Source organism: Drosophila bipectinata, unplaced genomic scaffold (genome assembly GCF_030179905.1).
Source record: "Drosophila bipectinata strain 14024-0381.07 unplaced genomic scaffold, DbipHiC1v2 scaffold_138, whole genome shotgun sequence".
Classification (NCBI taxonomy): Eukaryota; Metazoa; Arthropoda; class Insecta; order Diptera; family Drosophilidae; genus Drosophila; species Drosophila bipectinata.
In genome coordinates this window covers 1-17,500 of record NW_027222776.1, presented here as the reverse complement: position 1 = coordinate 17,500, position 17,500 = coordinate 1, and the positions used below count along the sequence as shown (strand labels likewise).

Genomic DNA, 17,500 nt, shown 5'->3' with positions numbered 1-17,500 from the left:
TTCTTAAATGAGGCCATTTACCCATAGAGGGTGCCAGGCCCGTATAACGTTAATGATTACTAGATGATGTTTCCAAAGAGTCGTGTTGCTTGATAGTGCAGCACTAAGTGGGTGGTAAACTCCATCTAAAACTAAATATAACCATGAGACCGATAGTAAACAAGTACCGTGAGGGAAAGTTGAAAAGAACTCTGAATAGAGAGTTAAATAGTACGTGAAACTGCTTAGAGGTTAAGCCCGATGAACCTGAATATCCATTATGGAAAATTCATCATTAAAGTTATAATATTTAAATAATATTATAGAAATAGTGTGCATTTTTTCCATATAAGGACATTGTAATCTATTAACATATATAATTTATCATAAAATATGACTTATAGTTTATTCAAATTATTATGCTTGCATTTTAACATAGGATAAATGTCATTAATTTGATAAAGTGTTGATAGATTAATAAGAATACAGTGCGTTAATTTTTCGGAATTATATAATGGCATAATTATCATTGATTTTTGTGTTTATTATATGCACTTGTATGATTAACAATGCGAAAGATTCAGGATACCTTCGGGACCCGTCTTGAAACACGGACCAAGGAGTCTAACATATGTGCAAGTTATTGGGATATAAACCTAATAGCGTAATTAACTTGACTATTAATGGGATTAGTTTTTTAACTATTTTATAGTTAATTAACACAATCCCGGGGCGTTCTATATAGTTATGTATAATAATATTTATATTATTTATGCCTCTAACTGGAACGTACCTTGAGCAGATATGCTGTGACCCGAAAGATGGTGAACTATACTTGATCAGGTTGAAGTCAGGGGAAACCCTGATGGAAGACCGAAACAGTTCTGACGTGCAAATCGATTGTCAGAATTGAGTATAGGGGCGAAAGACCAATCGAACCATCTAGTAGCTGGTTCCTTCCGAAGTTTCCCTCAGGATAGCTGGTGCATTTTAATGTTATATAAAATAATCTTATCTGGTAAAGCGAATGATTAGAGGCCTTAGGGTCGAAACGATCTTAACCTATTCTCAAACTTTAAATGGGTAAGAACCTTAACTTTCTTGATATGAAGTTTAAGGTTATGATATAATGTGCCCAGTGGGCCACTTTTGGTAAGCAGAACTGGCGCTGTGGGATGAACCAAACGTAATGTTACGGTGCCCAAATTAACAACTCATGCAGAAACCATGAAAGGCGTTGGTTGCTTAAAACAGCAGGACGGTGATCATGGAAGTCGAAATCCGCTAAGGAGTGTGTAACAACTCACCTGCCGAAGCAACTAGCCCTTAAAATGGATGGCGCTTAAGTTGTATACCTATACATTACCGCTAAAGTAGATGATTTATATTACTTGTAATATAAATTTTGAAACTTTAGTGAGTAGGAAGGTACAATGGTATGCGTAGAAGTGTTTGGCGTAAGCCTGCATGGAGCTGCTATTGGTACAGATCTTGGTGGTAGTAGCAAATAATCGAATGAGACCTTGGAGGACTGAAGTGGAGAAGGGTTTCGTGTGAACAGTGGTTGATCACGAGTTAGTCGGTCCTAAGTTCAAGGCGAAAGCCGAAAATTTTCAAGTAAAAATAAATATTACAATTATTGTGAAAATTATATACTTGAATAATTTTGAACGAAAGGGAATACGGTTCCAATTCCGTAACCTGTTGAGTATCCGTTTGTTATTAAATATGGGCCTCGTGCTCATCCTGGCAACAGGAACGACCATAAAGAAGCCGTCGAGAGATATCGGAAGAGTTTTCTTTTCTGTTTTATAGTCGTACTACCATGGAAGTCTTTCGCAGAGAGATATGGTAGATGGGCTAGAAGAGCATGACATATACTGTTGTGTCGATATTTTCTCCTCGGACCTTGAAAATTTATGGTGGGGATACGCAAACTTCTCAACAGGCCGTACCAATATCCGCAGCTGGTCTCCAAGGTGAAGAGTCTCTAGTCGATAGAATAATGTAGGTAAGGGAAGTCGGCAAATTAGATCCGTAACTTCGGGATAAGGATTGGCTCTGAAGATTGAGATAGTCGGGCTTGATTGGGAAACAATAATATGGTTTATGTGCTCGTTCTGGGTAAATAGAGTTATAATCATTTATGGTTGTAACTTGTTCCCCGGATAGTTTAGTTACGTATCCAATTGTGGAACTTTCTTGCTAAAATTTTTAAGAATACTAGTTGGGTCAAACCAATTAGTTCTTATTAATTATAACGATTATCAATTAACAATCAATTCAGAACTGGCACGGACTTGGGGAATCCGACTGTCTAATTAAAACAAAGCATTGTGATGGCCCTAGCGGGTGTTGACACAATGTGATTTCTGCCCAGTGCTCTGAATGTCAAAGTGAAGAAATTCAAGTAAGCGCGGGTCAACGGCGGGAGTAACTATGACTCTCTTAAGGTAGCCAAATGCCTCGTCATCTAATTAGTGACGCGCATGAATGGATTAACGAGATTCCTTCTGTCCCTATCTACTATCTAGCGAAACCACAGCCAAGGGAACGGGCTTGGAATAATTAGCGGGGAAAGAAGACCCTTTTGAGCTTGACTCTAATCTGGCAGTGTAAGGAGACATAAGAGGTGTAGAATAAGTGGGAGATATTAGACTTCGGTTTGGTATCGACAATGAAATACCACTACTCTTATTGTTTCCTTACTTACTTGATTAAATGGAACGTGTATCATTTCCTAGCCATTATACGGATATATTTATTATATCTTATGGTATTGGGTTTTGATGCAAGCTTCTTGATCAAAGTATCACGAGTTTGTTATATAATCGCAAACAAATTCTTTAATGAGAGATGCATTCATGTATTATCGATTTGAAAATTTGGTATAACTCCAATTACTCAGGTATGATCCAATTCAAGGACATTGCCAGGTAGGGAGTTTGACTGGGGCGGTACATCTCTCAAATAATAACGGAGGTGTCCCAAGGCCAGCTCAGTGCGGACAGAAACCACACATAGAGCAAAAGGGCAAATGCTGACTTGATCTCGGTGTTCAGTACACACAGGGACAGCAAAAGCTCGGCCTATCGATCCTTTTGGTTTAAAGAGTTTTTAACAAGAGGTGTCAGAAAAGTTACCATAGGGATAACTGGCTTGTGGCGGCCAAGCGTTCATAGCGACGTCGCTTTTTGATCCTTCGATGTCGGCTCTTCCTATCATTGTGAAGCAAAATTCACCAAGCGTTGGATTGTTCACCCATGCAAGGGAACGTGAGCTGGTTTAGACCGTCGTGAGACAGGTTAGTTTTACCCTACTAATGACAAAACGTTGTTGCGACAGCATTCCTGCGTAGTACGAGAGGAACCGCAGGTACGGACCAATGGCACAATACTTGTTCGAGCGAACAGTGGTATGACGCTACGTCCGTTGGATTATGCCTGAACGCCTCTAAGGTCGTATCCGTGCTGGACTGCAATGATAAATAAGGGGCAATTTGCATTGTATGGCTTCTAAACCATTTAAAGTTTATTATTTATATTTTAAACGACAATGGATGTGATGCCAATGTAATTTGTAACATAGTAAATTGGGAGGATCTTTGATCACCTGATGCCATGCTAGTTACATATGAAAACATTATTTAATACAATGACAAAGCCTAGAATCAATTGTAAACGACTTTTGTAACGGGCAAGGTGTTGTAAGTGGTTGAGCAGCTGCCATACTGCGATCCACTGAAGCTTATCCTTTGCTTGATGATTCGAAATATAAAAAAAATGTAAATATGCATGTGTAAATATGTATATTTAGTATAAAAAATCTTTATATGCTATATCTAAGAAAGCATATAAGGATTTATCACGGGTTGTCCACGTTTCCCTACTAATTGTGGCCTACTAACTGTTTCGTCATCTTATTAGTGACGTGAAAAATGAAAATAATATTTTTCATTTATATTGTTATAAGTCTTAAACCTTAAGACGGCGGGAGTTGAATTACTTTCGTTTAGGTAGCCAAATGCCTCGTCATCTTATTAGTGACGTGAAAAATGAAAATAATATTTTTCATTTATATTGTTATAAGTCTTAAACCTTATAACGGCGGAAGATGAATTACTTTCTTTTAGGTAGCCAAATGCCTCGTCATCTTATTAGTGACGTGAAAAATGAAAATAATATTTTTCATTTATATTGTTATAAGTCTTAAACTTTAAGACGGCGGGAGTTGAATTACTTTCGCATAGGTAGCCAAATGCCTCGTCATCTTATTAGTGACGCGCATGATTCAATTCAAGAGATTCCTTCTGTCCCTATTTAAAACCTCACGGATATTAAAAATATTAAACATATATTGTTATAAGTCTTAAACCTTAAGACGGCGGGAGTTGAATTACTTTCGCATAGGTAGCCAAATGCCTCGTCATCTTATTAGTGACGCGCATGATTCAATTCAAGAGATTCCTTCTGTCCCTATTTAAAAACTCACGAATATTAAAAATATTAAAAATATTTTCATATGGATATGCAATCGTATGGATATCCAAATATGTGTGGGAAAGTCGTACTTCCTATACGATAAATGACCGGATTGACGAAACCGTGTTCAAAAAGGTATATAGGGTAGGTGGTGTTCGGCCTACCAATATAATATTAAAATAATATTATATTAAACAGAAGATCGCCAGTATTAATATATAAGCATATGGTTATGAATACATATGCATATAACATATATGAAAATATATGAATATATAAAAAAAATATATATGAATATGAAAATATTTATATGTATATGGAATATATGGTAGGTGATGATGTTAGCCTACCATATAATATATAATATAATAATTTAATTATATTATATTAAATATGGAAATATTAAAAATATATTAAAAATATTAAAAATATTTTCATATGGATATGCAATCGTATGGATATCCAAATATGTGTGGGAAAGTCATACTTCCCATACAATAAATGACCGGATTGACGAAACCGTGTTCAAAAAGGTATATAGGGTAGGTGGTGTTCAGCCTGCCAATATAATATTAAAATAATATTATATTAAACAGAAGACCGCCAGTATTAATATATGAGCATATGGTTATGAATACATATGCATATAACATATATGAAAATATATGAATATAAAAAAATATATATGGATATGAAAATATTTATATGTATATGAAATATATGGTAGGTGATGGTGATAGCCTACCATATAATATATAATATAATAATTTAATTATATTATATTAAATATGGAAATATTAAAAATATATTAAAAATATTAAAAATATTTTCATATGGATATGCAATCGTATGGATATCCAAATATGTGTGGAGAAGTCATACTTCCCATACAATAAATGACCGGATTGACGAAACCGTGTTCAAAAAGGTATATAGGGTAGGTGGTGTTCGGCCTACCAATATAATATTAAAATAATATTATATTAAACAGAAGACCGCCAGTATTAATATATGAGCATATGGTTATGAATACATATGCATATAACATATATGAAAATATATGAATATAAAAAAATATATATGGATATGAAAATATTTATATGTATATGAAATATATGGTAGGTGATGGTGATAGCCTACCATATAATATATAATATAATAATTTAATTATATTATATTAAATATGGAAATATTAAAAATATATTAAAAATATTAAAAATATTTTCATATGGATATGCAATCGTATGGATATCCAAATATGTGTGGGAAAGTCATACTTCCCATACAATAAATGACCGGATTGACGAAACCGTGTTCAAAAAGGTATATAGGGTAGGTGGTGTTCAGCCTGCCAATATAATATTAAAATAATATTATATTAAACAGAAGACCGCCAGTATTAATATATAAGCATATGGTTATGAATACATATGCATATAACATATATGAAAATATATGAATATAAAAAAATATATATGGATATGAAAATATTTATATGTATATGAAATATATGGTAGGTGATGGTGATAGCCTACCATATAATATATAATATAATAATTTAATTATATTATATTAAATATGGAAATATTAAAAATATATTAAAAATATTAAAAATATTTTCATATGGATATGCAATCGTATGGATATCCAAATATGTGTGGGAAAGTCATACTTCCCATACAATAAATGACCGGATTGACGAAACCGTGTTCAAAAAGGTATATAGGGTAGGTGGTGTTCGGCCTACCAATATAATATTAAAATAATATTATATTAAACAGAAGACCGCCAGTATTAATATATGAGCATATGGTTATGAATACATATGCATATAACATATATGAAAATATATGAATATAAAAAAATATATATGGATATGAAAATAATTATATGTATATGAAATATATGGTAGGTGATGAGGATAGCCTACCATATAATATATAATATAATAATTTAATTATATTATATTAAATATGGAAATATTAAAAATATATTAAAAATATTAAAAATATTTTCATATGGATATGCAATCGTATGGATATCCAAATATGTGTGGGAAAGTCATACTTCCCATACAATAAATGACCGGATTGACGAAACCGTGTTCAAAAAGGTATATAGGGTAGGTGGTGTTCAGCCTGCCAATATAATATTAAAATAATATTATATTAAACAGAAGACCGCCAGTATTAATATATAAGCATATGGTTATGAATACATATGCATATAACATATATGAAAATATATGAATATAAAAAAAATATATATGGATATGAAAATATTTATATTTATATGAAATATATGGTAGGTGATGGTGATAGCCTACCATATAATATATAATATAATAATTTAATTATATTATATTAAATATGGAAATATTAAAAATATATTAAAAATATTAAAAATATTTTCATATGGATATGCAATCGTATGGATATCCAAATATGTGTGGGAAAGTCATACTTCCCATACAATAAATGACCGGATTGACGAAACCGTGTTCAAAAAGGTATATAGGGTAGGTGGTGTTCAGCCTGCCAATATAATATTAAAATAATATTATATTAAACAGAAGACCGCCAGTATTAATATATGAGCATATGGTTATGAATACATATGCATATAACATATATGAAATATATGAATATAAAAAATATATATGGATATGAAAATATTTATATGTATATGAAATATATGGTAGGTGATGAGGATAGCCTACCAATAATATATAATATAATAATTTAATTATATTATATTAAATATGGAAATATTAAAAATATATTAAAAATATTAAAAATATTTTCATATGGATATGCAATCGTATGGATATCCAAATATGTGTGGGAAAGTCATACTTCCCATACAATAAATGACCGGATTGACGAAACCGTGTTCAAAAAGGTATATAGGGTAGGTGGTGTTCGGCCTACCAATATAATATTAAATAATATTATATTAAACAGAAGACCGCCAGTATTAATATATGAGCATATGGTTATGAATACATATGCATATAACATATATGAAAATATATGAATATAAAAAAATATATATGGATATGAAAATATTTATATGTATATGAAATATATGGTAGGTGATGGTGATAGCCTACCATATAATATATAATATAATAATTTAATTATATTATATTAAATATGGAAATATTAAAAATATATTAAAAATATTAAAAATATTTTCATATGGATATGCAATCGTATGGATATCCAAATATGTGTGAGAAAGTCGTACATCCGATAGAATAAATTACCGGATTTGAAAAACCGTGGTCAAAAAGGTATATAGGGTAGGTGGTGTTCGGCCTACCAATATAATATTAAAATAATATTATATTAAACAGAAGACCGCCAGTATTAATATATAAGCATATGGTTATGAATACATATGCATATAACATATATGAAAATATATGAATATAAAAAAATATATATGGATATGAAAATATTTATATGTATATGAAATATATGGTAGGTGATGGTGATAGCCTACCATATAATATATAATATAATAATTTAATTATATTATATTAAATATGGAAATATTAAAAATATATTAAAAATATTAAAAATATTTTCATATGGATATGCAATCGTATGGATATCCAAATATGTGTGGGAAAGTCATACTTCCCATACAATAAATGACCGGATTGACGAAACCGTGTTCAAAAAGGTATATAGGGTAGGTGGTGTTCAGCCTGCCAATATAATATTAAAATAATATTATATTAAACAGAAGACCGCCAGTATTAATATATGAGCATATGGTTATGAATACATATGCATATAACATATATGAAAATATATGAATATAAAAAAATATATATGGATATGAAAATATTTATATGTATATGAAATATATGGTAGGTGATGGGATAGCCTACCATATAATATATAATATAATAATATTTATTATATTATAATAAATATGGAAATATTAAATTATTTTCATATGGATATGGATATGGATATGGATATGGATATACATATTCATATGGATATACTAAAATATACTGAAATATACCGATGAGTATATTTAGGTGAGGGTAAAAAGGCAAATAAATACCCAGCTTGACGAAAGTGTGTTCAAAAAGGTATATAGGGTAGGTGGTGTCGTCCTACCAATATAGTATATTATTTATATTATATGAATATACTAAAATACCGATGAGTATTTTTAGGTGAGGGAAAGAAGGCAAATAAATACACAGCTTGACGAAAGTGTGGTCAAAAAGTATATATGGTAGGTGGTGTAAGCCTATCTATATAATATAACATACTATATTATATATTATATATACACTATATTGTATACTTAGATAATATCGTTGAAGCGTCTACGTCTTATTATAAATTATAATTTGACAAGTTTCCAATTATTATCGTTAATTTCTGGTTCTAGGCAAATAAAAATTTCTTTTTATTATATCCTAGTAAGTATATGGAATTAAATTTAATTTCATATACGTATATGATAATAGTAGTAATATTATTATTATTATTATTGTATAAATAAATATGAATAAACTATATATATGAAAATATATAAATATATGAAAATTAAAAAGTGCTTAGTTTTATATCATATAAAACTAGACTTTTATATACAAAGAAAATAAATTTTAAATTTATTATCAAAATACATATGCGATAATTTTATTATAAAATTAAGCAAATATATATATGTGAATATATACAAATTGTTGTATGTGAAAATATAAAGATATTTAGATTAAATATATGCATAATATTGTATTTTATTAAAAAAAATATTAAAGAAGGCTTATATAAAAAAAAAACCGCCCGCTAATATAAATACCCTAACACAAACGAGGGTTTAAGAAAAAGCCATGAAAAAAATATACCCTGAGGTGTATGCGTTGGGCACCCGAGGGATATATTATAAATATATATATATATATATATATTTTAATAAATGAACGAATATTGAATGCCATATAATAATTGGCCAAATTCGTTAATATTTTAATTTATACAAATATTTGCAATATTTATTTTCTATATATCAATATGAAAATGAAATATATCAAAGATATAAACATTATTCTGGTTGATCCTGCCAGTAGTTATATGCTTGTCTCAAAGATTAAGCCATGCATGTCTAAGTACACACGCATTAAAAGTGAAACCGCAAAAGGCTCATTATATCAGTTATGGTTCCTTAGATCGTTAACAGTTACTTGGATAACTGTGGTAATTCTAGAGCTAATACATGCAATTAAAACATGAACCTTATGGGACATGTGCTTTTATTAGGCTAAAACCAAGCGATCGCAAGATCGTTATATTGGTTGAACTCTAGATAACATGCAGATCGTATGGTCTTGTACCGACGACAGATCTTTCAAATGTCTGCCCTATCAACTTTTGATGGTAGTATCTAGGACTACCATGGTTGCAACGGGTAACGGGGAATCAGGGTTCGATTCCGGAGAGGGAGCCTGAGAAACGGCTACCACATCTAAGGAAGGCAGCAGGCGCGTAAATTACCCACTCCCAGCTCGGGGAGGTAGTGACGAAAAATAACAATACAGGACTCATATCCGAGGCCCTGTAATTGGAATGAGTACACTTTAAATCCTTTAACAAGGACCAATTGGAGGGCAAGTCTGGTGCCAGCAGCCGCGGTAATTCCAGCTCCAATAGCGTATATTAAAGTTGTTGCGGTTAAAACGTTCGTAGTTGAACTTGTGCTTCATACGGGTAGTACAACATACAATTGTAGTTAGTACTATACCTTTATGTATGTAAGCGTATTACCGGTGGAGTTCTTATATATGTTTAAATACTTGTATTTTTTCATATGTTCCTCCTATTTAAAAACCTGCATTAGTGCTCTTAAACGAGTGTTATTGTGGGCCGGTACAATTACTTTGAACAAATTAGAGTGCTTAAAGCAGGCTTCAAATGCCTGAATATTCTGTGCATGGGATAATGAAATAAGACCTCTGTTCTGCTTTCATTGGTTTTCAGATCAAGAGGTAATGATTAATAGAAGCAGTTTGGGGGCATTAGTATTACGACGCGAGAGGTGAAATTCTTGGACCGTCGTAAGACTAACTTAAGCGAAAGCATTTGCCAAAGATGTTTTCATTAATCAAGAACGAAAGTTAGAGGTTCGAAGGCGATCAGATACCGCCCTAGTTCTAACCATAAACGATGCCAGCTAGCAATTGGGTGTAGCTACTTTTATGGCTCTCTCAGTCGCTTCCCGGGAAACCAAAGCTTTTGGGCTCCGGGGGAAGTATGGTTGCAAAGCTGAAACTTAAAGGAATTGACGGAAGGGCACCACCAGGAGTGGAGCCTGCGGCTTAATTTGACTCAACACGGAACACCCTACCAGGTCCGAACATAAGTGTGTAAGACAGATTGATAGCTCTTTCTCGAATCTATGGGTGGTGGTGCATGGCCGTTCTTAGTTCGTGGAGTGATTTGTCTGGTTAATTCCGATAACGAACGAGACTCAAATATATTAAATAGATATCTTCAGGATTATGGTGTTGAAGCTTATATAGCCTTCATTCATGGTAGCAGTAAAATGTTTATTGTGTTTGAATGTGTTTATATAAGTGGAGCCGTACCTGTTGGTTTGTCCCATTATAAGGATACTAGCTTCTTAAATGGACAAATTGCGTCTAGCAATAATGAGATTGAGCAATAACAGGTCTGTGATGCCCTTAGATGTCCTGGGCTGCACGCGCGCTACAATGAAAGTATCAACGTGTATTTCCTAGACCGAGAGGTCCGGGTAAACCGCTGAACCACTTTCATGCTTGGGATTGTGAACTGAAACTGTTCACATGAACTTGGAATTCCTAGTAAGTGTGAGTCATTAACTCGCATTGATTACGTCCCTGCCCTTTGTGCACACCGCCCGTCGCTACTACCGATTGAATTATTTAGTGAGGTCTCCGGACGTGATCACTGTGACGCCTTGTGTGTTACGGTTGTTTCGCAGAAGTTGACCGAACTTGATTATTTAGAGGAAGTAAAAGTCGTAACAAGGTTTCCGTAGGTGAACCTGCGGAAGGATCATTATTGAATGAATCTTATCCGTTATTAAAATATTTATTATATATAAATATATAAATAAAAATTACCCAAAAATAAAAGACATATATATTATATTGAATATATAGACCATTTGTTGTCTTCAATATAAATTGCGTGTATATTTAATTAATATACATGCGTTGCGTGATGTATTGTTCATATTAAATTATGCGCATACATTGATAAATGCAACACCTAAAATATACATTGTTGTACCTGATATACAGGTTAATGCTTTATATAATATTAAAACAATATAAATTATATTTATATTGATTATATAAAACTAAGACATTTCGCAACAATTATTTTAGGTATATAAAAAAATTAATATATTTTTATTTATTTAAATATAGACGAATATATTGAATATAAATTGCGTGTATATTTAATTAATATACATGCGTTGCGTGATGTATTGTTCATATTAAATTATGCGCATACATTGATAAATGCAACACCTAAAATATACATTGTTGTACCTGATATACAGGTTAATGCTTTATATAATATTAAAACAATATAAATTATATTTATATTGATTATATAAAACTAAGACATTTCGCAACAATTATTTTAGGTATAAAAATAACTTTATTGAAGGAATTGATATATGCCAGTTAAATGGTGTATTTTTAATTTCTTTCAATAAAAACATAATTGACGAATTGTATATTTATATATATTTATAAACATCTAAGCGGTGGATCACTCGGCTCATGGGTCGATGAAGAACGCAGCAAACTGTGCGTCATCGTGTGAACTGCAGGACACATGAACATCGACATTTTGAACGCATATCGCAGTCCATGCTGTTATGTACTTTAATTAATTTTATAGTGCTGCTTGGACTACATATGGTTGAGGGTTGTAAGACTATGCTAATAAAGTTGCTTATTATTATATATTTTTATAATGATATGCATATGGTATATTATTGGATATATTTATATATTCATAATATTAAATATAAAAGCAATTATCTCAAATATTTATAAAAGAAAAAATGAAGATATACAATTCTTTCTTTTTTCAATTCAAATAATACTGAGAAATGTCTAGCATAAAAAAAATTAAATTTTTTTTAACTAGAATTGTCTCTTATTTAAAGATGCGAAAATTGAAAATATATCAAATATATTGTTCTTCATAGAGATATATTGTTTATATATATATATACATTGCTTTATACAACCTCAACTCATATGGGACTACCCCCTGAATTTAAGCATATTAATTAGGGGAGGAAAAGAAACTAACAAGGATTTTCTTAGTAGCGGCGAGCGAAAAGAAATCAGTTCAGCACTAAGTCACTTTGTCTATATGGCAAATGTGAGATGCAGTGTATGGAGCGTCAATATTCTAGTATGAGAAATTAACGATTTAAGTCCTTCTTAAATGAGGCCATTTACCCATAGAGGGTGCCAGGCCCGTATAACGTTAATGATTACTAGATGATGTTTCCAAAGAGTCGTGTTGCTTGATAGTGCAGCACTAAGTGGGTGGTAAACTCCATCTAAAACTAAATATAACCATGAGACCGATAGTAAACAAGTACCGTGAGGGAAAGTTGAAAAGAACTCTGAATAGAGAGTTAAATAGTACGTGAAACTGCTTAGAGGTTAAGCCCGATGAACCTGAATATCCATTATGGAAAATTCATCATTAAAGTTATAATATTTAAATAATATTATAGAAATAGTGTGCATTTTTTCCATATAAGGACATTGTAATCTATTAACATATATAATTTATCATAAAATATGACTTATAGTTTATTCAAATTATTATGCTTGCATTTTAACATAGGATAAATGTCATTAATTTGATAAAGTGTTGATAGATTAATAAGAATACAGTGCGTTAATTTTTCGGAATTATATAATGGCATAATTATCATTGATTTTTGTGTTTATTATATGCACTTGTATGATTAACAATGCGAAAGATTCAGGATACCTTCGGGACCCGTCTTGAAACACGGACCAAGGAGTCTAACATATGTGCAAGTTATTGGGATATAAACCTAATAGCGTAATTAACTTGACTATTAATGGGATTAGTTTTTTAACTATTTTATAGCTTATTAAAACAAATCCCGGGCTTTATCTCTAGTTATGTATAATAATATCTTTATTATTTATGCTCCTAACTGGAACGTACCTTGACAAGTTATGTTCTCACCCCAAAGATGGTGAACTATAGTTGATCAGGTTGAAGGCAAGGGAAACCCTGATGGAAGACAGAAACAGTTCTGACGTGCAAATCGATTGTCAGAATTGAGTATAGGGGCGAAAGACCAATCGAACCATCTAGTAGCTGGTTCCTTCCGAAGTTTCCCTCAGGATAGCTGGTGCATTTTAATGTTATATAAAATAATCTTATCTGGTAAAGCGAATGATTAGAGGCCTTAGGGTCGAAACGATCTTAACCTATTCTCAAACTTTAAATGGGTAAGAACCTTAACTTTCTTGATATGAAGTTTAAGGTTATGATATAATGTGCCCAGTGGGCCACTTTTGGTAAGCAGAACTGGCGCTGTGGGATGAACCAAACGTAATGTTACGGTGCCCAAATTAACAACTCATGCAGAAACCATGAAAGGCGTTGGTTGCTTAAAACAGCAGGACGGTGATCATGGAAGTCGAAATCCGCTAAGGAGTGTGTAACAACTCACCTGCCGAAGCAACTAGCCCTTAAAATGGATGGCGCTTAAGTTGTATACCTATACATTACCGCTAAAGTAGATGATTTATATTACTTGTAATATAAATTTTGAAACTTTAGTGAGTAGGAAGGTACAATGGTATGCGTAGAAGTGTTTGGCGTAAGCCTGCATGGAGCTGCTATTGGTACAGATCTTGGTGGTAGTAGCAAATAATCGAATGAGACCTTGGAGGACTGAAGTGGAGAAGGGTTTCGTGTGAACAGTGGTTGATCACGAGTTAGTCGGTCCTAAGTTCAAGGCGAAAGCCGAAAATTTTCAAGTAAAAATAAATATTACAATTATTGTGAAAATTATATACTTGAATAATTTTGAACGAAAGGGAATACGGTTCCAATTCCGTAACCTGTTGAGTATCCGTTTGTTATTAAATATGGGCCTCGTGCTCATCCTGGCAACAGGAACGACCATAAAGAAGCCGTCGAGAGATATCGGAAGAGCTTCCTTTTCTGGTTTATAGTCGTACTACCATGGAAGTCTTTCGCAGAGAGATATGGTAGATGGGCTAGAAGAGCATGACATATACTGTTGTGTCGATATTTTCTCCTCGGACCTTGAAAATTTATGGTGGGGATACGCAAACTTCTCAACAGGCCGTACCAATATCCGCAGCTGGTCTCCAAGGTGAAGAGTCTCTAGTCGATAGAATAATGTAGGTAAGGGAAGTCGGCAAATTAGATCCGTAACTTCGGGATAAGGATTGGCTCTGAAGATTGAGATAGTCGGGCTTGATTGGGAAACAATAATATGGTTTATGTGCTCGTTCTGGGTAAATAGAGTTATAATCATTTATGGTTGTAACTTGTTCCCCGGATAGTTTAGTTACGTATCCAATTGTGGAACTTTCTTGCTAAAATTTTTAAGAATACTAGTTGGGTCAAACCAATTAGTTCTTATTAATTATAACGATTATCAATTAACAATCAATTCAGAACTGGCACGGACTTGGGGAATCCGACTGTCTAATTAAAACAAAGCATTGTGATGGCCCTAGCGGGTGTTGACACAATGTGATTTCTGCCCAGTGCTCTGAATGTCAAAGTGAAGAAATTCAAGTAAGCGCGGGTCAACGGCGGGAGTAACTATGACTCTCTTAAGGTAGCCAAATGCCTCGTCATCTAATTAGTGACGCGCATGAATGGATTAACGAGATTCCTTCTGTCCCTATCTACTATCTAGCGAAACCACAGCCAAGGGAACGGGCTTGGAATAATTAGCGGGGAAAGAAGACCCTTTTGAGCTTGACTCTAATCTGGCAGTGTAAGGAGACATAAGAGGTGTAGAATAAGTGGGAGATATTAGACTTCGGTTTGGTATCGACAATGAAATACCACTACTCTTATTGTTTCCTTACTTACTTGATTAAATGGAACGTGTCTCATTCTTTGACCATTATAAGGATTTATTTATTATATCTTATGGCATTCGGTTTTGATGCAAGTGTTTGGTTCAAAGTATGACGAGTTTGTTATATACTCGCAAACAAATGCTTTAATGAGAGATGCATTCAAGTATTATACGTTTGGAAATTTGGTATAACTCCAATTACTCAGGTATGATCCAATTCAAGGACATTGCCAGGTAGGGAGTTTGACTGGGGCGGTACATCTCTCAAATAATAACGGAGGTGTCCCAAGGCCAGCTCAGTGCGGACAGAAACCACACATAGAGCAAAAGGGCAAATGCTGACTTGATCTCGGTGTTCAGTACACACAGGGACAGCAAAAGCTCGGCCTATCGATCCTTTTGGTTTAAAGAGTTTTTAACAAGAGGTGTCAGAAAAGTTACCATAGGGATAACTGGCTTGTGGCGGCCAAGCGTTCATAGCGACGTCGCTTTTTGATCCTTCGATGTCGGCTCTTCCTATCATTGTGAAGCAAAATTCACCAAGCGTTGGATTGTTCACCCATGCAAGGGAACGTGAGCTGGGTTTAGACCGTCGTGAGACAGGTTAGTTTTACCCTACTAATGACAAAACGTTGTTGCGACAGCATTCCTGCGTAGTACGAGAGGAACCGCAGGTACGGACCAATGGCACAATACTTGTTCGAGCGAACAGTGGTATGACGCTACGTCCGTTGGATTATGCCTGAACGCCTCTAAGGTCGTATCCGTGCTGGACTGCAATGATAAATAAGGGGCAATTTGCATTGTATGGCTTCTAAACCATTTAAAGTTTATTATTTATATTTTAAACGACAATGGATGTGATGCCAATGTAATTTGTAACATAGTAAATTGGGAGGATCTTTGATCACCTGATGCCATGCTAGTTACATATGAAAACATTATTTAATACAATGACAAAGCCTAGAATCATTGTAAACGACTTTTGTAACGGGCAAGGTGTTGTAAGTGGTTGAGCAGCTGCCATACTGCGATCCACTGAAGCTTATCCTTTGCTTGATGATTCGAAATATAAAAAAAATGTAAATATGCATGTGTAAATATGTATATTTAGTATAAAAAATCTTTATATGCTATATCTAAGAAAGCATATAAGGATTTATCACGGGTTGTCCACGTTTCCCTACTAATTGTGGCCTACTAACTGTTTCGTCATCTTATTAGTGACGTGAAAAATGAAAATAATATTTTTCATTTATATTGTTTATAAGTCTTAAACCTTATAACGGCGGAGATGAATTACTGTCGTTTAGGTAGCCAAATGCCTCGTCATCTTATTAGTGACGTGAAAAATGAAAATAATATTTTTCATTTATATTGTTATAAGTCTTAAACCTTATAACGGCGGAAGATGAATTACTTTCGTTTAGGTAGCCAAATGCCTCGTCATCTTATTAGTGACGTGAAAAATGAAAGAAACAGTTTTCATTTATATTGTTATAAGTCTTAAACCTTAAGACGGCGGGAGTTGAATTACTTTCGCATAGGTAGCCAAATGCCTCGTCATCTTATTAGTGACGCGCATGATTCAATTCAAGAGATTCCTTCTGTCCCTATTTAAAACCTCACGGATATTAAAAATATTAAACATATATTGTTATAAGTCTTAGAACTTAAGACGGCGGGAGTTGAATTACTTTCGCATAGGTAGCCAAATGCCTCGTCATCTTATTAGTGACGCGCATGATTCAATTCAAGAGATTCCTTCTGTCCCTATTTAAAAACTCACGGATATTAAAAATATTAAACATATTTTATATGGATATGCCAATCGTATGGATATCCAAATATGTGTGGGAAAGTCGTACTTCCTATAC

The 17,500-nt window shown here is 33.1% G+C and overlaps 4 non-coding genes across 4 annotated transcripts in view; all 4 read left to right on the top strand.

Annotated features, from left to right (window-relative positions):
• Positions 1–3,749, top strand: part of LOC138926968 (large subunit ribosomal RNA) — a 3,949-nt gene extending 200 nt beyond the window's left edge. Inside the window, exon 1 of the ribosomal RNA XR_011443621.1 lies at positions 1–3,749. This exon is cut by the window's left edge and continues 200 nt beyond it. This is a non-coding gene — a ribosomal RNA (large subunit ribosomal RNA).
• A 5,792-nt stretch (positions 3,750–9,541) lies between these two features.
• Positions 9,542–11,536, top strand: LOC138926965 (small subunit ribosomal RNA). Its single transcript, XR_011443618.1, has one exon. It is a non-coding gene; the product is annotated as a small subunit ribosomal RNA (ribosomal RNA).
• Positions 11,537–12,243: 707 nt separating this feature from the next.
• Positions 12,244–12,422, top strand: LOC138926975 (5.8S ribosomal RNA). Its single transcript, XR_011443626.1, has one exon. It is a non-coding gene; the product is annotated as a 5.8S ribosomal RNA (ribosomal RNA).
• A 320-nt stretch (positions 12,423–12,742) lies between these two features.
• Positions 12,743–16,691, top strand: LOC138926970 (large subunit ribosomal RNA). The gene has a single exon (XR_011443623.1). It is a non-coding gene; the product is annotated as a large subunit ribosomal RNA (ribosomal RNA).
• The last annotated feature ends 809 nt before the right edge of the window (positions 16,692–17,500 follow it).